We start from the raw sequence: 23,192 nt of genomic DNA, 5'->3' as shown, positions 1-23,192 counted from the left end.
GTGAGTTATCAAACCAGGCCCTGCCTAGGAGAACAATGTGCCAGCAGAACTCCACTTTTCCCAGTATTTTCCATGTTTTCCGTGTTTTCCTTGTGCTCAGCTGTCCCTGCAAAGACTGGAGTGCCTCCCTTACCACTCTGGCTTAAGTGTGCACACTTTAACTTTGTTACTTAGATAATTCTTTTGCTTTTTTTGAGGGGTTTCAAGCACAACTCCCAGCTGCTCGACATAACGAGGCTTCATTTACAAACTTCTAACGAGCACGAGGGTTGAGAGAAAAGAAAAATCCCAGCTTTAAAACACACATTATTTTACAGCAAGGGAGAGAACAGCAAGCACTCATCTGAGGTGATTGGTTAGGATGACAGCTCTGCAGCGAAATAGATTTTCATTTCAGGAGCCCCACAGCTAGTTTGAATTTAATTGCATGGAAGACCACCAGGATTTCTTTCTCAAACACAAAACCCAAAGCCTATCAGCAAAGAAACAACTCTTACGTGCAGGAAACCAATCTTTCTGAAGCCTACCACCAAAGAAACAATTATTACGCGCAGGAAACCAATCTGAGATGTTGAAATGGTTTAAAAGGAACTGAAAAGGCAAAACAATGATGGGAAGTGTGACTTTCAAGTGTGCACCAAACTGGGGTTTGGTGCTTTGGTAAAAGGAGAAGTTTTTAAATTAATTTATTAGCAGGGAGACAGTTGTACAGGAATAATGTCCCTCCATGGTCAGGGAGAGGTGGAACGATGGGAAAGGAGGGGTCTTCCCTTCTTTTTGTATCACTGAGGAGCAGAAATAAGATTTAAAACACCTCTGAAGGTGCCCAGCATTGTCTTACCTTGCTGAAGGTGGCTCAGGGATGTGGAGAGCACCTGACTCGGAGAAACTTGCAGCTGCTGAGAGACAGAGAAAGATGGGAATTATATCTTCCAGGTAAATTGGGGCATGTTTTGAAACAGAATAATGTAAAGAAGACATAAGATTGTAAATTAGATCTGCAACATCTAATGCAGAAAATGTTCCCCCTGCTTGGTCACGTTACAGGATGCTGAATATCTGATAATCTGGGAGCAGGGAATGGCTGGAGAAATGGGAAAGAGTGGGATAAAGGCAGGTAATAAGGGGTGGGTCTGCAGATAACCCACTCTAGAAAAAACGTGTGAAATTAGAATTGCTGAACTAGGGGGAAGGAAACACAAGTTACTAAATTGCGCTACTCTGACACTTCCCATTCTCAGAGAGCACATGAATCACGGAGAAGGCTGAATATTTGTCACAGCTGTGATTTCAGCATCAAAAAGAAATAATTTTAGCTCAGATTTTAGGGGAGTTTCCAGAAAATTTGTCAGTTCAGCCAACCGGATCCTAAACTTCTCCATGATCATCTGCAAGGGGAGCTTTCTTTGGGGTTGGACACACAAAGGAACTCTTGAAACCACCGTGGTGACCAACCACGGTCAAGAGCCTTGGTGGCTTTGTGGACCACCCTGAGATGTCACAAGCTGCATTTTGATGGATTTGGGCGCTTTTAAAGTGATGTGTGAGCTGAATATTTTTCATTTCAAAGACGAAGAACCACCAGCAATACAAAAATATCAAAATGCTGAACCACAGCTTTTCGGTTTGGATGATAAAAAATGATGCCCTTAAGTTTTCTGCTCTCCAAAGCAGTGGGGTTTTATTCTTGGCAATGACAAAACTCCAGTTCCACCCGCAGTCCTGACTCACTGGGAGTGTTTGGGAGGGGAAGTGGCCTAGCTCCATGAGCCTGCACTAGGAGCTATAGCTGGCAGCAAAAAGGAACGGTTTATATTCCAAAAAAAAAAAAAAAAAATTAAAAATAAAAATAGGATTCTGGAGTAAACAAACTATTTGCAGGTTCAGATTGGATTTTATAGCAGAGCAGAGGAGATATGAAACTTGGAAAGTATTTAAAAGCTCAGAGCAAAATATTTTATGTGAAACAAAATGTTGCATTCAATTCTAAGTTAATAGTTTCTGCTGGGAAAAAGTGCCAACAATTCTTATTTTATTTTTCAAAGAGAATTTCTCTATATTGTTCTTACAAACCCTGCCAAACACAGGCACACACATGAGTATATCCAAATTTTAACCCCCATGAGTCCAGGCAGATTTCCCACACTTTTCTGAACCATGATACAAGCAAACACTTGTATTTTCCCAGATTCCTGCTAGCACCCAAAATAGAAAAATTGTTTTAAGTCACTGTAAAATTTCAAGAAGGAGATTTTGATTGGGGTTAGATCACTCCAAGGTGAGCTGCAGCGGAAAGGAGGTGTCCTGCTGGCTCCCTCCTTTGCTGTGCTGCCCACACTCCACTTCTCCTCTCCTACCTTTGGCATCTCTCTCACTTTGTGGTGAATCAGTGCAGCAAATGAGGCAGCAAAGAACCAACTCTGGAACACAGCGAGTTGTTTGCTGCCAGTTGAGCTCCCTGAATCAGCTCCTCACAGGGCAAGTGAGCTCTGGGATCACATGGCTTGGGCAGCAGGAGGAAAAAAGATGGTTCTGTGATATCTGTGTAATGTTTTTACATCAGCTGAGTTTGGAGTTGTCTCTAATCTAAGACCTCACAGCACCCCTCTGTTTCAGATCTCTCCTTTCAGGTACAAATAATCTGGTTTTATGCCCATTGAGAGAAGGAAAAAATCCCCAAACCTACCCACAGTTTGAACATTTCTCAAAAGCAATTACGAGGCAATTCGCGCAGTTGTTGTTTCTGAAACACAAAGGAGGTTAAGACTATTCTCAAATGTATTTTTTGCAGCAGCTCATAGGTTTTTCTTTTTTCCCTGTGAACCTTTATTATCGCAGTTCCCTTTCTCAGGCCCTGTGCACTCTGTTTCGTGGACGAAGCCTCTGATTTTTGCAGTGGGCTGGTGCTCCAGCCCCACTGGAGGCTCAGCTGGCAGTGCAAGACATCCCCAGCTCTCATTCCCACAGCACATTGCTCAGGGAATGGGATTAAAACTCCTAATATCCCTCAGGATGACTCTCAGGCATATCCCTGGGGATAGATCTGTCAGCTGCTTCACAGCTTGTGCTTAACAAATACATGTTTTCCTGTGGAAATCCTGCCTAACTAAGGTTAAAAGGGGATTTTCCTTTTTCTTTTTTTTTTTTTTACTTTATAACCCGCAGCAAAAGCTGAAGTGTGATGGTAGAAATAGCTAAAGATGACCTGAGACCCACCCCAGTGCTCCTTTTCATCTCCAGCTGCATCCCCAGCACCTTCCCTGCGGCACAGGGAACTCGGGATCACACCAAGAGCTCCGCTTTGGAAAGCTCAGCCTGAAGGAAGGAGAGAAAATCCCTGCTCAGCCTCATCCCTGAGCTGATCCACTGGATCCCCATCCCAGGGGAGGTGTGGGAGCGTGGGAGGAGGTGGGAGGACAGGTCTGGCCCCTTCCACACTTTCAGGAGCTGCAGGGAAGAGCTGGTCCGAGACAAGAACATTCACAGGAAACCTTCCGCCTAAAATAGGCGTTGTTCTTCTACACCTCCCACTGAACAGTGGGTACAAGCCAGGAATACAGACTTTGGAAGCGGATTCCGAAGAGCTCTGAGGAATGCATCAAAAAGTCCATATGGTTTTGCCAAATCAAGTGTGCAGAACTGGGTAAATTTAGCCGAGCGCTGAGGAGCTAAAATTTGTCTCGTTTGACCCAAGTGGAAGGAACAGAGTCATGAGGCTCTTAGACACAAATCCATCTGACTGAATCAGCTCGGGGAGGGCAAGAATTGATGAGTAACACGTTATTTCATGTGTGGAAACAAAGGGACACCTTGGCTCCCAGAGGAGTGCTGAGGAACAGGAAAGCACTCCCCAGACAGGCCTAAATAATGCGACTTTCTCCAACATATTTAGGTGGTGAAATTCCGAGTGACAAGCGCTTGGCGCTCCGACAGCTGGGCCCACGGCTCCAAGTTTTCCTCCTGTAGTTCCAAAGAGTGAAAGCTTTGTTTGAAATGAAGGTGGAAATTCTTACAATGAGACAGGAGGTGAAAGCTCTGAGGAGAGTGACGCGTTGCTCATTGTAAAAATCACCGGTGTTCCGAAAAGTGAGGCGCCAAGAAAATAAGGGAAGGCTTCCCGAGCCTCCCAACACCATCCTGCTTCCATCTGCACTGGGATAGCTCAGCCTGGCACTGTTCATGCCATGCCCCTGGAGCACCCTTCAAATTTCTGTGTCACATCCACAGGCCACCACTCTGGAGCCTTTGGAAGCTGTGCTCAGGGTCAGGCTCAACTCCACAAAGTTCCAGTGGCCAAACTTTTCCATGCACAAACACACAGGAGTAAATCTGGACTATGAAAATCTCCCTCACCTCAAATCCTGGGCTCAGTTTTAGGCCATTTATGACAAGAAGGACATGGAGGGACTGAAGCATGTCCAGGGAAGGGAATGGAGCTGGGAAGAGGCTGGAGAATTCCTGAGGGAGCTGGGAAGAGGCTGGAGAATTCCTGAGGGAGCTGGGAAAAGGGTCAGCCTGGAGAAAAGGAGGATCCAGAAGGGAAAAGCTCTGCAGCAGAGCCCTCCCCAAACTCCCTTCACTTTTTTTTCCCCTCATGTTTTCTCCCGGTTTTTGATTTTCCCCTCATGGCAGGGGAGACCCTGAGGGGCTGGAGCGTGGCCAGGGAAGGGAACAGAGCTGGGAAGGGGCTGGAGAATTCCTGAGGGAGCTGGGAAGGGTCTGGAGAATTGCTGAGGGAGCTGGGAAGGGGCTGGAGAATTCCTGAGGGAGCTGGGAAGGGGCTGGAGAATTCCTGAGGGAGCTGGGAAGGGGCTGGAGAATTCCTGAGGGAGCTGGGAAGGGGCTGGAGAATTCCTGAGGGAGCTGGGAAGGGGCTGGAGAATTCCTGAGGGAGCTGGGAAGGGGCTGGAGAATTCCTGAGGGAGCTGGGAAGGGGCTGGAGAATTCCTGAGGGAGCTGGGAAGGGGCTGGAGAATTCCTGAGGGAGCTGGGAAGGGGCTGAGCCTGGAGCAAAGGAGGATCCCGAGGGATCTTTTCCCTCTCTGGAATTCCCTGGCAGGAGGGGACAGCCGGGGGGGTCGGGCTGTGCTGGCAGGGAACAGGGACAGGAGGAGAGGGAACGGCCTCAGGCTGGGCCAGGGCAGCTCAGGGGGGATTTGGGGACAATTCCATTACAAAAGTGTCCAGCAGTGGTGGAGTCCCCATCCCTGGAGGGATTTAAATCTCTGTGGATGTGGCACTGGGGACAGAGGCAGTGCTGGGAATGGTTGCACTCAATGATGATTGAGGGCTTTTCCAATATTTATGATTCTTTTACTCTCTGATTTCTGAAGACCTCCTCCCTCACTCCTCATCTGCCTTCTGTGACCAGAGGCTTCGGCAACATTGCCCTGAATTCCCCCTGGGAAGAGGCAGGTTAAGATCCTACCAAAACCCCTATTTCTGACATTGTTGCCAGGTCAAGAGTGAAGAATCAAACACCACACACAACAAAGTCCTCTAAATTCACACAGCAAGAAAAGCTGCAAGTAGAAAAGGAAGGGCAAGTTAAGCACGAATGATAATTTCAATATAAAGCAATTATTTATAAAGCTGAATACAAAGCAGTGAAGGGCAATGCTTGTGTAATGGGAAATACAGGTGTGAACACAGCTACGGGGAAGAAACACATGAAAGTCCTTTGGTGATTGAACTTGTAGAGTTATCTAGAAAAAAATTAAAGATTTAAAGCTCATTTTTAGTCACACTAAGCCAGCCCTTTCAGTATACACAGAAGTGTAGGAGCCTGGTGGATGGAACACCCAGGATGTTCTGAGAACAGTGAAATCCCAGAATCCAGGAGCTGCAGGTGAATCCTGGCACTGAGCAAGTTTTCCCATCCAAACCTTCACTTTTACAAATCCTTATATATTAAAAGACGTGATTATGTTTTTCAAAAACATCAGCCCATAATTCTACAACTTTCACCATCCTCTCTTCCCCCTCGAACCTTTAATTAAGTCTCCACTCTGCTTCCAAGCAGCAGCAGCAGCCTAATGGCTTCAGAATATTTCCTTACAAACTTCAAAACACCCAGACTTGCTGTGAGTTGCAGGCTTTGAACACGAGCTGCTTAAATAATCCCTTTTATTTTTATTTACTCTTGAAAATATCAGATTCTAATCCTCTCTAACCAATGCAATAAAATTTAAAAAAAAGCATAGTTCTTTGGACTATTTTCCTTTTTTGCCAGTTTTGAGATGAATCTATGTGTAGCTATGCAGGATTTCTCACATGAAAAGTGTTCACAGCTGCAAAAAAAAAATATAAAAATTGTTTTCATCAGCAGATCTTAAGGAACTTTTACAAAGCACAGTTTCTAACAGATGGGGAACCTGAGACTCAGGCAGGAACTTCCCTAAGTCACCCAACAAGGTGTTGCAAGTTGAGTTTCTGCTGTGTGAGCACTTTGCTCTCGTGGCTCTTTAGGACTACCCAGAATAAACTGTGAAAGACCTTCTGGAAGGGATTTATGGCACCACATTGGGAGTTTTCTTTGACAGGAGGGAAACCCACCCTCAAAAACTGCACCTTGGGAAGCTGAGGGGAGGAGAGAGACCAAGTCCAGAGCCTGGGATAGCGTGAAAGTAAATCTGAGTTTTAAAGTGTGTGTTTTGCACAATAAAACACTGAATTCCACACTGGTTTGGGGTGGGAGGATCTTAAAACTCATCCCATTCCACCCCTGCCATGGGTAGGGACACTTTCCACTATCCCAGGGTGCTCCAAGCCCCATCCAACCTGGCCTTGGGCATTGCAGGGATGTTGTGGCCATGGACAAACACCTGAATGCCAAACAGGAATTTCTACACCTGTATTAATTGTCCTTTATTTTGCTGTTAAACAAAAATGCAGCAGAAGAAGTGAGCTTGGTCTTTCACATCACCACAAGCAAACATCACCTTCCAGTTTCAGTGTAAACTGGGTTTTGAGCAGCTGAAAGTTAATTCATAAATCTGCATTTTTATTTACTGTTGTAGAACATTCACAGCAGTTTTCTAAAAACCTCTACTTATCCTGCCTGTAGTGCCATGCTCCACTCAGATTCCCCTGATGGATTAATAGAGCAGAGCCTGCTGTGAATGCAAGACACATTTCCTCACAGATTTGTTTGAAATATAAACTCAGGGCTTAGTTTGCTAAACATTTGTTTTCTTCCCATTTTGATATTTGGAAAGAAAATAGATAGCTCATAATTAGTCAAACATTCACTGGAGAATGAAATAACCACCAGTCCCTTTAATCTGTTGTTCAGAATTCTGCAGGATCTGGAGCTCTATAAATAAATCCTTGCTTGCTCTTTTTTATATTTGTACCAGTGGCAAGAAATCCTTGACTCTGACTCGCTAACAAAGACTTTAGCACTGCATTCTGAGGTGTAAACCAACAAGGAAAGTTATTATTTTTTATGACTTGCCCGTTTAAACAAGAGGAGGCAAAGTCTAAGAGATTCAGATTTATGGCATCAAAGGAAGCTCTGCTCCTTGGCAGGTATTTAATAAGGGATCCCAAGCCATGAGGGGAAAACACGGAGCCCACAGTGCTGTAAACATTGACCAGCCTCCCTTGGAAGTTTCGAAATAATTGTCCACTTTCCTTTGACACAAAGCAATTCCCTCTATTCAGATGTTTTCAAGGTCCCAGTGACAGGCTGGAATGTAACACTTCAAAATTGCTCTTCCAGCAAATGGGAAACTGTTTTAATAAAATTTAGGGAACAATTGGGAGTTCAACAGAATAATCTTCTACTCTAGACCTACTTGAACACCTGAGCTGGAGAATAAAAATTGGACCAAAAGATCTGGGAGCTGACTTGCTGGTACTTCATGTTTTGGGGGATGGGAAAGCTTGATGTTGTTCAGCTTTAAGTTCTGTCCTTGATTCAAACACACTGAAGAAAAATTCTCAAAGTTTAATGAAGCTGATTATTTTTCATCCCCTTGGATGCCAAGAGGATAATGCTGTGGTGAAGGAAATGAAATTCCTGTGTTACACAAACACTGCAGGAGAGAGGGGTGGGAGCTTAGGCTGACCCAGCTCAGTTATCACAGAATCCCAGAATGGTTTGAGTTGGAAGAAAACTCCAAGACCATCTCAATCCACCCCTTGCCACAGGCAGGGACATCTTCCATTGTCCCAGGCTGCTCCAAGCCCCATCCAGCCTGGCCTGGGAGACACTTCCAGGGATCCAGGAGCAGCCACAGCTTCTCTGAGCACCCTGTGCCAGGGCCTCACCTCCCTCACAGGGAAGAATTTCTTATCAATATCTAATTCAAATCTCCTTTTTAGCTTCAAACCATTTCTCCATGTCCTATCACTACCTGCCCATGTAAAAAGTCACTCTCCCCTCTTTTATAACATCGCTTTCATGCACATCCCCTGTACCTGCCACCCAAACCAAGTCACTAATTGAAAGATTATTTCTGGTCTGTAATAAACAGCACATGTTGTTCCCATTCATTATTTTGCATAAATAATGCAGGCAAATTTGTATTATTTATGTGAAATTGGAACACTGGGGGTGTAAAGAGTCTTCAGACTGGAAATTTGGCTGTTGCCTCACTGAGTAATTTGGTGTTTGCCTTAACAGCTTGCTAACATTTCAATGGAGCAGAAGAGGTGATTACACCAGGTCTCTGCCAAAGAGTGGCTCCAAAACCTGAGGGCAGGCAAAAGCCCAGGAAAAGAAGTAACCAAAGTGTGTTTTCCTAGAGGCAAAGAATTCCAGGAGCCAGAAGCATGGAGGGGCTCACACCACTCCTGGCAGAGGGATGGCACTGAGCCCCTCCTGCCCAAGGTCTGCAACACCAGGCTGGTGTTGTCAACAAATAACCACAGGGAGGGGACCAGATCCATAAGGGATGACACCTGGGATTTGAGAGGTTTGGAGATGTAGGGAAAATGAAGAGGGTTTCTTTCCTCCCATCTCCGTCATGAAAAACTTCCACAACTCCGTTCATTTGTTCAGGATTGTTGAAAAAGTCTGGTTTTCTTTCTTTCATGTTTGTGGGACCAGGCAAAGATCAAGGCAACTCCACCCTTCAAAAACAGATATTTTAGGATGGTGAGGACACTGGCATCAGCTCTTCAAGGTACAGAACTTCCAGGCTGCAGGTCTGAGGATGCCCTGGGAGGAATGTCCTGCAGGGATTTTCATCAGTCAGCTGATAAGCTTCCTACAAACACCATTCCCACAGGAAAGAGACCTTCTGAATCCCAAGTAATTTTGGAACATTCCCCAGGAGAAAGCATCACACAGGACAGACTCTGGAGCAATAGTTTCAAACCTTGGGTTCTGTGCAAGGCTGGAGAAATTGGGAAGACCTTTCTCTCACACTTTGATGCACGTGATGAGGAGATGAAGCCATGAGGGAGCAACACATGGGGACAAAAACCACGGTGTGGACAGCAGGGAGCAGGAGTGAACCCATCCCTGCATGGTCAGGATCTCCACTTGTACCCAAAACATCTTTACAGGGCCCTCTGAGAGATGATTCCACCTCCAATCTGTTTAACACAGACAAATAAACTGGAAAACATGGACACTGACACCTCCACCTCTTTTTGCATCCTGGTCTCAGCTCAGCTACTGAGACACCCCGAGCCAGGCCTGCTCTGTGGCTTAGCCCCCTGCCAGGACTAAAACATCCCAAAATTATTATTTCCTTGAGCTGAACCAACGTTTATCAACCTTAAAGACATTTCCCTGAAAAAGCACCAGGTCTACCTTGTCGTGAAGCTTTGGGCAGAAGGAGATACAGTGGGAATATCCAATGTAGTGGCACAAGGATATTTCACTGTTGGATTTGGGATGGATTTGGGGTGTTCATCCGCAACACCAGGCAAGGAGGTGGCAGCAAACACCCCAAAAAACAGAACACAAAGAATGGGGTGAGGGTTCAAGCCCACCACGCTCTGGTTGCACAGAGTGAAACTCCCTGGGGAAAAGCTGCAGCCATCTAATTCCTACGGCACTTCCACTTGGCTTTCAGGAGAAAACCGAAGTGGGAGTAGCAGTAGTTTCACACATACAAAAGGAACCCTATTTTTAAGAAAAAAAAAGGAACAAAAAAAAAAAAAAGAAAAGGCTAAAGAAGCAGGAAGCGGAGGAGTAAATGACAGTGGTAGGGAGAAGAGATGTCTCCTTCCATTTAGACGAGCAGACATACTCTTGCAATTTAATGGATTAGAAGGACTCAGAGATATTTACTGTCTAGCCACGTAAGTACATTCCAGCTCTTGATTTGCTTTTAGCATCAAAACCAGTCATATATTACATCAGTGGGATTCTTGTTTGTTGAAATAAGTGAATAATTTGGGGAGTATATTCAATTCACTCTTTTTACATTCCCTTGTTTCATCTGGTCTCAATTTCCACAAGATGCTGTTTGGGAAACTGCAGCTGGGAGCACAGGGCCAGCGAGACACGTTGGTCAAGAGCTGACATCTCCACTCATTTGCTGGGCTGCATGTTAAATTAATAATGTTAATGTTAAATTAATAACATGCAGGCTGGGCTGTAACGAGCTTGACATGCATCACTTTGGGGGGTTTGGTGTGCAGAGTCCAGGGACACGACTCAGCTGAGCCAGTTTCATGGTTCATCTTTGCCAAAAGGTGCTCTTTCATCCCCTCATCCTCAGCCTCCTCAGCTCCGTGTCCCCATTCCCCTCCCTCAAGATGAGCCAGTTGGGGAGACTAAAATGGCACAAAACACCTTTTTTGTTGTTGTTGTTTGTTTTGGTAGTGTGGATGTTCTGCTGGTTTAGGGATCTCAACTGGCTCCCGGAAAGGTCAAGAAGTCAGCACAGAAAATAAAGCCCAAGCCAGGAAAAAAGGAAGGAACAGATTGCTGTACCATCAACCCCACCATCAGAGTACCTGGCAACGGCTTCACACTTGTTCTTCTCATGGAAAAAAAAAAAAAAAATGTAGCAGTTCTGAAATAGGTAGAATCTTGTTTCTATTGCTAAAGCCTGTGACTTCTGAAGTGACAACCTTCTGATGTTCTGTGGAACAACCACCACGGCAACCTCCCCTAAAAAAATCTTAACCCATCGTTCTTTTTTTCTATTGCAGGGCTGAAAATTCAGCCAGTCAGAGATAGCCAGTAAAAACAGAAACATCAGCCATCTAAATTCCCATAATATTGACTTGAAACAAAATACACCAGTGTTTACTCTATTGCTTTGGCGTGGGTTGGTTTGTTTGCAGTCAAACCGTAATTTATACTGGCTCCTCACATATTGATATGTTGAGGAAATAAACAGTAAATACTATTTCCAATCCATCTGTTTAACTTGTTAGAAAAACAACAGTCAGAGGCTTTTGAGAATTGTAGTTTTTCTGAACAAACCCAAATTGGGAACTGGAGTTTTGTTTCACTCCGAGTGCTCTGTGTGGGTTTGGATGAAGTGTGGCTCCAGCCTGAATTCCCAGCTCTCGCTCCAGGTCCTGGCAGAGCTTTGGGGAGTTTGCAGGGATTGTCTGGAGGGAACCCACCACATCTGGGGGCCTGGCTGGAGCCATCCCACCCCTCTCTGCTTCTCTTTGTCTGACACATGGCTGGGAATTTTAGGGAAAACCTCACCCACCAACGGGGAGCTTTCCATGAACTCGGCTCATTCCTTATTCTCCTGCTGGCTCCGGAGTGGAGACTCAGCTGGGGCATGAAAAAGGGTTTTAATCTTCAGTTCTTCACAGAAAAATGAAGGTATTGATGTAAAATTTGTTCTTGAAACTCATCAAGCCCTGAGCAGCTTTCGTGGGCCTCTCTGTCCTAGGGGCAGCTCTGCTCCGAGGGTTTGAGCTGGACAGGGACACTCGGGGATTCTGCTGGACAAAGAGGTCTAGGGAATTCATCCCACTCCAGCCTCGTTGTGTTTAAAGCCAGGAAGGACAGGGCTGGTCTCGTGGAAAGTGTCAGGTTGGAAGGGGATGGGCTTTAAGGCCCCTTCCCACCCAAACCACCTTGGGATTCTGGGTTTCTGTGAAAGCTGAAGCAAAGCAGCCCCTGCCTTGACATTCAAGTGTTAAATGTTGTAGCAGGTTATCCAGCCAGGCACAGACACCAAAGAGGGACATGGGACTTTTTTGGCCTGTCAAGCTAATCCATCCTTTGAGCCAAAAGAAATTTATTTTAAAAAACAGAAAAGGGAAAGGGAAAGGGAAAGGGAAAGGGAAAGGGAAAGGGAAAGGGAAAGGGAAAGGGAAAGGGAAAGGGAAAGGGAAAGGGAAAGGGAAAGGGAAAGGGAAAGGGAAAGGGAAAGGGAAAGGGAAAGGGAAAGGGAAAGGGAAAGGGAAAGGGAAAGGGAAAGGGAAAGGGAAAGGGAAAGGGAAAGGGAAAGGGAAAGGGAAAGGGAAAGGGAAAGGGAAAGGGAAAGGGAAAGGGAAAGGGAAAGGGAAAGGGAAAGGGAAAGGGAAGGAGGAGGCAGAGGAGGACAGGAAAGGGAAGTTTCTTCTTTAAAGAAGAAGTTTTCCACAGTGAGAGTGGCAAAACACTGGCACAGGTTCCCAGAGAAGCTGTGGCTGCCCCTGGATCCCTGGAAGTGCCCAAAACCAGGTTTGATGGGGCTTGGAGCAGCCTGGGACAGTGGGAGGTGTCCCTGCCATGGCAGGGGTGGCACTGGATGAGCTTTAAGGTCCCTCCCGACCCAAGCCAGGCTGGGATCCCCCTTCAGCTTCAGTCACCAAGCAAACAAGGCAGTGGAGTCCAACTGCTTCCATCAGGATTCATGTTCTGCTGAAAGGTGAGGAACAAAATTCCCTCCCTTCAATCTGTCATTGTCTGAGTGTGAGTAAAGCACTGCCAGGGGATGGAAGAGGGAAAAGCGTTTGTTGACTCGTGTACAGGAGAGAACTACCAGCTTTTAAAGGCTCAATTAAGCTGCTTTCAAGGTCTAGGCCAGCAAGTTAGTACCCTGCTTTAAATATTAAAACTGTGGAGATGGATCTGAGCCTTACACTCCAACCTCGGGGTAGGTAATTTAAACCATCTGCACTGCAGAGCTGCTGCTGGAGCCAATAAAAATATTTCATAATTACTTCTTGCTTCCTTTTTTCACCAGAATCAAATATCATCATTGTTAAAGGTCAGAAACATTCCACTTTTCAACACTCGGAGAAAAAACGCTTCTCTAGGTAGCCAGTAAAGAGTTTTCATTGCAGGAATATCCTCAGCTGTAGGTTATGGGCTTTGGAAGAGCAGGTTCCAGACACTCATCAGATTTCTGATACCAGGAGATATCCCAATCATTTCATTTTCTTTCTGTGATTTCCAGTGTTTTCTCCACAACACCCACTCAGAAGAATCTTTCAATGTATTTTAGGTTCATTCCATATAAGCTGAAAACTCTTGATAAATTTTGCATTTCTTTTTGGAGCCTGTCTTGGTCAACTGCAGATCTTTTCTAAGAAAGCAGAATTTAAATGCCCTCAGCTTTTTGTGTAATTTCCAGCTCTCTAACAATGGATTAAAATGCATACAGCTGTTCAGCCTTCCAAATCCTGACACCTCCTCCCTCCATTTGGGACTCCAGTCTCTATTTCTTTTTTGTCTTTGACTTTTTGTGGACTGAAATCCAATCCTTTTGTCTGCATCTGCTGCTAAAAGCCATTTCTCCCCAGCCCCAGCCCCAGCCCCTTGTGTCTCATCAAGCACATTTACATTTGGCTCAGAAAATCCCAACCAGAGCATTTCATGCCCAGCCAGAGTCCACTGATGAGAGGAGCTCTCTGCTCGTGGCTTCTGGAATGACATGTGGTGGTACCCCATTATTTGGGGGGGAATGAAACAAAATCTTATTTAAAAATAAGGGAACTTCCCTTTTGAAGGTTTAAAAAAATATATATTAGTGGTCTTTTAAAGTAGGCAAAAATTAAACTGCATTAGAATTCATATAAAAAGTGAAATTTTGCATTTATTCAGTGGGTTGGACATTTCTGTGAAGCTGCTAAAGCCAGCCAGGAAGGATTATCTCTTCAGGAAGATTTTACCAAGGAATGGCAGCCATTTGGTGCCATCAGCCTTCCCAAGGTGCCACGATTTCACTGGGAACAGCAGGAATTGTGGATCAGCACCCTGTGACGAAATGCCATTCATCAGCTCTGAAGCAATCCCTTCCAGAAGTGCCCAGTGAACCTGTTCAGGTGGCAGGAATGCCAGGAATAGCAGTGGGAAGTCATTCCAGACCGGCTCCTACAAGTCCTGCTGGCTCCAATTCAAGGCTTCTATTGATCATTCCTGCGGCAGCATGGAACAAACACGGAAAAATAACAAACCAGGAAGGAAGGGAGGGAGGGAGGGAGGGAGCTCTCAGGAGCCCAGCCCTGAGCCACTCGGGATTTCACCTGGATAAATGGGATCTTGGGGTGCCAAACCAGCAGGAGGAACAACCTGCAGGGCCTGGCTGCAGGATGCTCACCCCAAGGAGCAGCTTCCATCACCTGAACTAACTGCACATCCCAGCTCTATCCCAGCAGCTCCCACACCAGGCTCCAAGGAAAATGAGCGGCATCAGAGCAATGTGGAGCTAATGAAGGAAGTCAGGGCTGTCCCCAGAGTGAATTGTCACATTTACCTTCACAGGAGCAGATGGGAGGAGCAGGCTCCTGCAAGCTTCTCTGGGAGTTTCCAGCCAACAGCTCAAGGACTCAGAGACCTTGAGCTTTCAAAACGTGGCTTGCAAGGAATGGACAGCCCTGGGTGTCTCCAGCTGACAGCACAGAACCAGGCTGGGATTCCTGCACAGAACCTGCCAGCAGTGCCACTGGGAGCTGGCTCAGGCCTCAGGGCATTGTCACCACCAGCAGACACAGAGTCAGCCACGCCAGGGGTCACAAAGGCACGGTGGAGGCCTCTCCATAACAGGGGTGCGGTGGGGACGGGCCCCAAGGCTTTGAGAATATCCCAATCCAGCAGCATTAGTGCTGATCCAGCTCCAGAGGCAGAATAAAATCAAGGAATGATTCACAGAATCATAGATTGGATGGGAAAGGACCTTTAAAAGTCAGCTAGATAAACTTCCCTGATGTGGGCAAGGACACCTCCCACCATCCCAGGCTGCTCCAAGCTCTGTCCAGCCTGGCCTTGGACATTCCCAGGGATCCAGGGGCAGCCACAGCTGCTCTGGGCACCCTCAGGGCCTCACTGCCCTCAAGGTAAAAATCTCCTCCCTGAGAGCTAATCTGAATCAATCTAAATCCTTCAGTTTAAATCCACTAACCCTTGTCCTGTGGCCTTTAACAGGTCCTGCTAAAAGTCTGTCCCCTTTCTCTCCCTTGCAGGCCCCTCTGAGGAACTGAGAGGCTTCAATGAGCTCCTCCCAGAGCCTCCTCTCCTCCCATTGAGAACATCCACGTTCCTTACACCCAACCAACCATCCAAAAAATATGCCCCATGAAGCGAAAAATGTGAGATCATTAAAAACCAGAGGCTTTAAATTAACATGATCTCAAGCACATCTGGCCCAGGAGTGTCTCCCAGCCCCACCATGGCCCTTCCAAGCCAGCCGAGACAGTGAGACCGTGACAGCAGCACAAGCCTGGCACACCCTCCTCCCTTCCCCACTCCCCAGCCAGGAGAAGGCTCAGTTCAGCCCTTTGAAACATTCTTCTCCACCCACAGAAGCTGCACATTTCATCCCAGACATTGTGCCTGTGGTCCAGGCAGCAAATTCCTCAGCTGGGAACAAAGGAGCAGCGCTGCCATCCAGCAGGGGTGGGTGAGGAGCTCCCCTGGTGGTGCTGCCATCAGCACCCACCAGCCACTGCCCCAGCTCTGTGCTGGGGCCAAACCTTCCTCTGGCCAGGAGAAAAACCAGGCATGCTTTCCCCTCACTTTCCCCTTTCCCACCTTTACACAGGCACACAGAAGATGAGAGCTCAGAAATAACAAATACTCGGAGAAGGTCAAATGCAAGAGCACCCTGACTTCTGGGTTTTTTTTAAATCCTTATTCCAATTTCCTTTGTTCCCACTGTCCCCCTTTGCCGTCATCTCTGCAGAATCCCCGATCTGAAGATATTCTCTATCACAGAAATCACCTGTACACCCCCTGGTACCTCTTATCCAGCCTTTATTTCCTGTGTCAGACAAAACTTGGCAGCACCAAGGCCTTTTTCTGGAGATCTTTGAAATCTCCTGTCCTAAAATAACCCTGTAACCTTCATCACAAGCATCCATACAGCCCTCAGGTAAATGGAATTAGTCTGTCCACACAATTTAAATTAATGAAAACATTGCAACACAGTATTTCCAGCTGGCTGTGAATGGAGCAGCAGAAGGAAAACTCTTCCTTCCCCTCTTTGACCCAGACAGGCCTGGAACTAAAACAGGTTTTTGAGCCTGAGTTCCACTTCCTGAGCAGATCCTCCCAGCTGGGCCTAACTGATGTGAATAAGAGTGTCTGGGGGAGTATTTGAGTCCTTTTCCCTTCAAATGGCTTTATCTCTGAAGTGAAAAACAGAGAGAAGCAAAGAGGTGCTCTTAGGTCTGGCTTACTGCAGGGAACTGAACAGCACCAAGCTCAGAGCTCAGTCCCAGCTCTACTCAAATCTCTTCTCCGAATTTATTTCTTCTGCCGGTATGAACAGAAGTAAAAGGCAGAAGGCCCCAAAATCTTCTAAGTATGAAGTTGCCTTTTACCCTGCCTGGTGGAAATGTGACCCAGGAGCTCTGATGTGGCACAGAGAGATCAAAATTCAGAGTAAATTCTCTGCCTGTAAAGTTCTCTCAGATAACCAAAAATATCACAAAGAATTTACAAACTTCCTCAGTTATTCCAGCTTTTTCAATGTTCACAAAAGCATCAAATATTCAACCACTGGTGGGAGCTTGACAGAAATTGAGGTAATTTATTTCAATTTAATACCCAATTATCCTCTGACATCTATAGGTGCTAGGTTTTTTTGGAAACAGAATTCTTTCCAGAAGTTCAGAGGAGGAAAAACTAAAGCTCCATGTCTAAAGCAGGACTAAATATTGCAATCACTTTTCATGCATTTTTTAAATGTTAATTTTGTTTGAAGCCCTTATACCATTTCCCCACACCTCTGAATTAATAATCCCCTGCCTGGGTGTATTTTATTTGTGTGCACAAGGAAAAAATACAGCAATGAATCCCAATTCTTCCCTTCATCATCCATCAGGCTGCAAACACCCAGCAGGCAGGAGCAAAAGGATGTGGGGTGGAATAAAGTTTACTTCTGAGAAAGGAGATTTTGGAAAATCCAGGTGAGAGATCACTGATGGCACCGTTTTTAGAGGCTGCTCCCAAATGGAATTTTTCTCTCCTGGGGGAGTTGATTAAACTTGTAAGAAAGTTACTGGAATTTTCCTTTCAGAGACATTCAGAAGGAGAAGAAGAAGCAGAAAGCTTCTCAAGGCAAGCAAAGTGAACCTGGTAAAAGTCTCTGCAAGAAAAATAGGAACCCTGTGGTCTCGATATTATATAAAAATGAGGAAAAGGAACAAGGAACGCTTTTCCTACTGGTTCTGGTGATCAAATAGGATTAGAAGTAGTGAGCTATTTAAGAACCATTGAGTGCTGTCTGTAATGGTGCTCCTTTTGTCCAAAGCCAAACACTGAAAATTAAAGTCCAGTTTTCAAGGCCTTGAAGGAGAGAAGACAGAGGAAGAAATTGGTAGACAAAATAAAATTCCAAGTGCCATTCTGGGCAAAGTATCCCTGCCCACAGCAGGGTGGGATGAGTGGAGCTTTAGTCCCTTCCAACCCAAACCAACCTGGGATTCTCCAATTCCATGGTTCTATGATTTCTCCTAAATGCCAGATTTCAGAAGTAGAACAAATATTGAATTACCCAGTTTTCTTAACACATCCTCAGAGTTCTGCTCTCCCCAATAATAAAGTGCCTGAGCTATTTGCAGTGACGAGGCCCTGCTGCAGTCACTGGGGACCCTTCTCCCAGATTTAATGGGTGCCAAGTGTCACCTCCTGTCTCATCACTTTGCTCCTGGCTCGTACAAGCCCAGCACAGGTAAGAACCAGAGTGCATTAAAACAGAGCAGGGGGAAAAAAATAGATTCTGAGCTGTCTGGGGGACAGATTAAATTTAGTACAAGAGCCAAGCAAGGGAGAAAAACTGTAACAGTTGGACTGCTGATGTCTCTGCTTAATCTCTCTCATGCTGACCATTCCTGCCTTACTCTTCCTGAAGGCATTGTTGGGGAAAAGAACGAGTGACAGTATTTATGAAAGGCTGAGGGGGCGGATGAGGGAAGCACCAAATGTTGATTTGCTGGGGGTGGAAGAGGCAGTCCTAACATCAGCACTGATTTCAAATTGAGAGGGAGTAGTTTTAGATTGGATGTTGGGAAGAAATTCCTCCTTGTGAGGGTGGGCAGGCCCTGAGGGTGCCCAGAGAAGCTGTGGCTGCTCCTGGATCCCTGAGAGTGTCCCAGGCCAGGCTGGACAGGGCTTGGAGCAGCCTGGGATAATGGAAGGTGTCCCTGCCCATGGCTTTAAGGTCCCTTACAGTCCAAACCATTCTGAAATTCTCTTTTCTTAGCATCTCCCAGTGCTTCACAGGTCACAGGATGCAGTCCCAGGCCCCACCACCTCTCTGACTATGGCATCTATTAAAAAATGTCCTAAATATGTAGCAGAGACTGGCTTGAAATGTAGAAGTCAGACTGACATCAAGGGCAAGTTGCTACTGCTTCCAGTCCAGGAAGCCAGGTCATTTTGGGTTCCCATAAATAGAAAGTGGCAAGCCAGGGGAAAAAAAAAAAAACAACCCTCTCAGATTCTTGTTGCAAAATTTTTCTCCTCCTGTTCTTGACTTAATGCCAATGTAACCAAAAGACTGACCTACAAGAGCTCAGATTTCCTTCCCGTTTCTTCCCTCCCATGTCCAAGTTCCAAGCTCCTGTGTTATCTGCAAACCCTGCTAGAGCTGCCTACAACGAAGCTGAACTCTCTGGGGTGAGTCAGCGCTTCCAGTCTGAGCCAACCCCATCCCACCACCAGCAGAGGTTACATCAACACAGCCGTGGCTTTTCAGCAGCTTTGCTAAGGGAACAAGGCTTGTGGAGATACAGCACTTACCAGGCTGTGCCTCTGCTCTCCCACTCCACCACAGGTGTTTTTAAACCTTTGGCCAGTTTCAACCATATCTAAGGAAAGGATGGAAATCTCAATGTCCTTAGGGAGGGTGGAAGGGAAAACAGAGATTCCCAAAGCAGAGCTCCAGCTCTGGGCATCAGATTCAGGTTTGGGGTGCTGAGATTCTTAAATCTCATATGGAATCATTTTTTACTCCATTCATTTCAGAGCAAGTCACAAGCTTGACTTTATCCTGGAAAGGACCGAAATGATTCAAGAGGTCCTTGCTTGGTTTCTCTCTGAAAGAGAGTGGGTTTAGGTTGGATATTAGGAAGGAATTCCTGGCTGGGAGGGTGGCAAGGCCCAGAGAAGCTTTGGCTGCCCCTGGATTCCTGGAAGTGTCCAAGGCCCAGGTATATCCCTGGTGTCCCTGGGCATAGCAGGGGTGGCACTGGATGAGCTTTGAGGTCCCTTCCAACCCAGAGCACTCCAGGGTTCTGTGATTCAATGGTTCTTTGATTCACCCAAGCTCCACAGAGCATTTACAGGGCACCAGTCCTCAAGCAAAGGCTCCAGGGTGACCCTGCTGTGCTCCCAGACGTGTCCTGGAGGAAGGGCTTCACCTGGAAATCCACACTGAGGTTGCTGACCAAGTCTGAGCATCAAATCAAGATCCCAAATCCTCACGCTCAGAGAGCTCGTTCACCCTGACACCACAAAGCCTCCTCCTCCTCATTTAATCCTGGACAAAACAGAACCCTTGAGTGTTTCCCAGTCTGAAGGATCTCTGTAATCACACCCAGCTCGTTAGCAGGGGCAGAGCCCACCCTGGCAGCTCAGAGCTTCGACAGTTCTGCCTCCTGATTCCTTCATTTGCATGAAGATTTCATGAGAGATTTCATTTTATCATTAACTGCTAATGGCCAGCCCACACTGCATCTGATCCAGCATGTCCTTTACTATTCCTATTAGAGCCAGCACAACAAGCTGAGGTGACAGACAAGGACTGGAAAAAATAGCTAAAAGGTATCAAAAAACATACATATGCTCCAAGTTTGCTGAAAAACATGTTATGGGCAGGCAGATATTTTTAGGCTGCCATAAACCGACAGGTGCCTACATTATGCTACAAGTCTTTAATCTATAAAATTGGATTTACAGCCAGTGCTTCCAGAAGAATGAATGTGCCTAACAGCCACAAAGACCCACATTCTCTGAGTGTTTCACTGGCACAAATTTAGGGCTCCCTCAGACCTGTAAAAGAAGTGTGCACGTGCTCTTTTTACATTTTCTCCAGGTTTTAATGGCCCCGGAGTAAAAGGAGTGGGGGCAGGGGGTGGTGTTGGGTTTTTTTTTTTTATTATTGCTTTGGGTCGAGCTTTCACTTCATCAAAGCTATAACAGCAGGTAACTTTTTCCTTGGAAAGCTGGCCTGGAATCAGGCTCTTTAAATAGCAAACAGTTTAGTATTAACAGAATTTACCACTAATGACTGCAGCACGGGTTAAAGCCAGCCATTCCCAATGGCTGCCCCAGCCAGTGCATCTGTTTTGACTGCAAAAACAAAAACTCACCAGCTGTACAGAAAGGATTTTTGCTCCAGTCTGCAAACAGAGCAGCTTATTTCACCACAAATGCTGTCAAGTCTTTGTCTGGCGGGCAGAAATCCGTCCCTGGTCGGATCTCTTCACCACTAACAAAGACATTGGGGAGGTTTGATTTATTGCAGATAATATTTTGCTGTATTAAATGACTTTAAATAATTATTGAGTTCGTACAACCCTGAACACTCGATTATTGCATCAGGATGAGCTTCAAAACCAAGTCTGGAGTGGAACTCAGGGTTTCATACCCAGTTTCCTCTGTATTCCAGACTACCCAGCATCCTTTATCATATGCATTTCTTTTTCCACGTGTGCATAAATATCCACATACAACCTCCTTCAGACCCTAAAACACACTCTTTGAACAGAGTGCTGAGCCTGGTTATTGCCTGGTCATGTATTTGTAAATATTTCAAAGCCCAAAGAACAGATTCCTTGTACTGACTGCAAAACAAGAGTTGCTACAAGGACTGGGTATTTCGAACACCTCTGATAAACCTCAGGGATCCTCGTGGGACAAAACACTTTTATCCACGTGGCTGCACCAATTCAATTCACTGATTTATTTCACACTCCCAAAGAGTTTCTCCCAGTTAAAATGAACTCGTGGCCTTTCAACTCCAGCTGATGCTTCAGCACATGAGATGTGGGGCAGGAAAACACCTCGTTCCCTTCCCTCTGTCTGCAGGTGCTGGGATGGCAGAGGGTCAGACCTCTGGCTGCCCACGGTGATCTCTGAGGATCTCGTGCTCCTGAGACATCCTGAATGGAGCATTCTTCCTGGTTTTCCTCGGATCAGCACATTCCATCATTCTTATTTTCTATGAGCACCACTTTGTCCTTTATCAATTTGATTTCAGTTGTAATCGAGGCCATTTTTATGGCCTCACAAGTTACTGGAAGTGAGAAAATCGTTATATTTAAAGCAGGATATGAACCATTTCTTTTATACCTTCAGCAATGTAACTTGATTTCCCATTAATAACATCTAGATTTAATGTCTTACTGGTAACTCTGCTTCAAAATAGGGAAGCTGAGTCACTCCAAAGTTGAATAGCTTGCCTGGATAAATTCACCAAATTAGATTCCCAGCCCAGATTCCAACCACTACGATGCCCTGTCCTCCAAATGTTTCTCCAGGAAAATTCTCTCACTGCTGTTGATTATTAAACTCTGCAGGTCATGCTACTCAAATGCCAGTGGGGAGCAAAAGAAGAAATTACAAGTTCTACAATGAACTTGACAAACTTCTCCATGGAATCTGTGTCTCCTGTCTGACCTTACTATCCCTGAACTTGAAGGACAGCAGGGTTTTGTAATTTGAAAAATAAATATTTATGCTTAAACATTAATCCTGAAAAACCATCCATCTTTTGTGTCCTTTTAGGAACTGGTTATTATCCCCCCTGAGGAACTGAGCAATAAATATCAATTGTGCAATTCTAAGCAGTGAAAAGAAAAGGTTGGTTTGGTTTCAGTAGGAGACAGGAGTTACTACAAGAACAAATCATTAAGACAAATCAGTTGCTTATTCCGTAGCTGTGGAATGAAAGGGATGTATCCTTCAGCAGATTCATTTGAACACTGAAAAGAGGGAAAATAAAAACCCACGGAGCCAAGGAGGTCTCAAATCTCAGTGACAGAAGAGGATTCCAGAGAGAGTAGGGAGAACCAATATCCCAATAAAGGGTGCCCAGCTCACTTTTAAAATGCTAAAGGATAACAAATTGCAAATAGAGAGAGGAATTCCTGAAATCAAAGAAGTTTCTGCCTGTGTGTCTCCCCCCAGGAGCACAAGGCAGCATTCCCAAGGGCCAGGACACAACACTCAGTGTGGAGTCAGAGGTCAGCCCCAAGGAGGAGCGGGAATTCGCTCCGGGAATGGTGATGTCAGCCCCAAACACGAGATGGAAAGGATCCAGGAAACTTGTGAGCACTGCAGCCACTCAGGAACAAACTTTTATCCTGGGAATTAGCAAGGAGAGCAGCGTGGAATGGGCAGGGGATGTCTGTGGAGAGGCAAAGCGGGGATGGGATAAGGAATTCAGGCTGGAAGCTGCCAGGAGCTGGTCCTGCCCTGCTCGTTCCTCCAGCTGTTCCACCCAGCCCAGAGCATTTGCATCCATCACAAACCTGGATTTTGCATCCCCTTTGGAGGCTGGAAGCATCCACACTCCCTTAGCCGGTGGGTGAGATGCCTTGAGCACAGAGAACCCCTGCCTGGTGGGGAAACAACGACTTCAATCGAATTCCAGCTCCCTGGAATACAAAACTAACCTGGTTTTGAACCTGCCATGGTCTGATGCTCCCTTTGCACCAGTGCCAGGCTGGAAGAACCGGTTTTGGACGTCCACTAATTTCCACCTTCTGCTTTTGGAATTTTTTATGCCCACAAGAGCAGGGCTGAAGAGTTCTCCTGTGAGCAGGGAGCAGCTGATCCTCAGTTCAGGAAACCACAGCTCCAGTTTCCTTCACACAATAAAAAT

At 45.9% G+C, this 23,192-nt stretch overlaps 1 long non-coding RNA gene across 1 annotated transcript; it reads right to left on the bottom strand.

The window, feature by feature from the left end:
• Positions 1–855: 855 nt before the first annotated feature.
• Positions 856–22,894, bottom strand: LOC131579650 (uncharacterized). The gene is made up of 3 exons (XR_009277747.1): positions 22,840–22,894; positions 22,665–22,715; positions 856–899 (listed from the first exon to the last, which is right to left on the bottom strand). It is a non-coding gene; the product is annotated as an uncharacterized LOC131579650 (long non-coding RNA).
• Between the last annotated feature and the right edge of the window lie 298 nt (positions 22,895–23,192).

The sequence above is a fragment of the Poecile atricapillus genome, chromosome 5 (genome assembly GCF_030490865.1).
Source record: "Poecile atricapillus isolate bPoeAtr1 chromosome 5, bPoeAtr1.hap1, whole genome shotgun sequence".
Taxonomy (NCBI): Eukaryota; Metazoa; Chordata; class Aves; order Passeriformes; family Paridae; genus Poecile; species Poecile atricapillus.
This window is presented reverse-complemented; position numbering and strand designations above follow the sequence as displayed.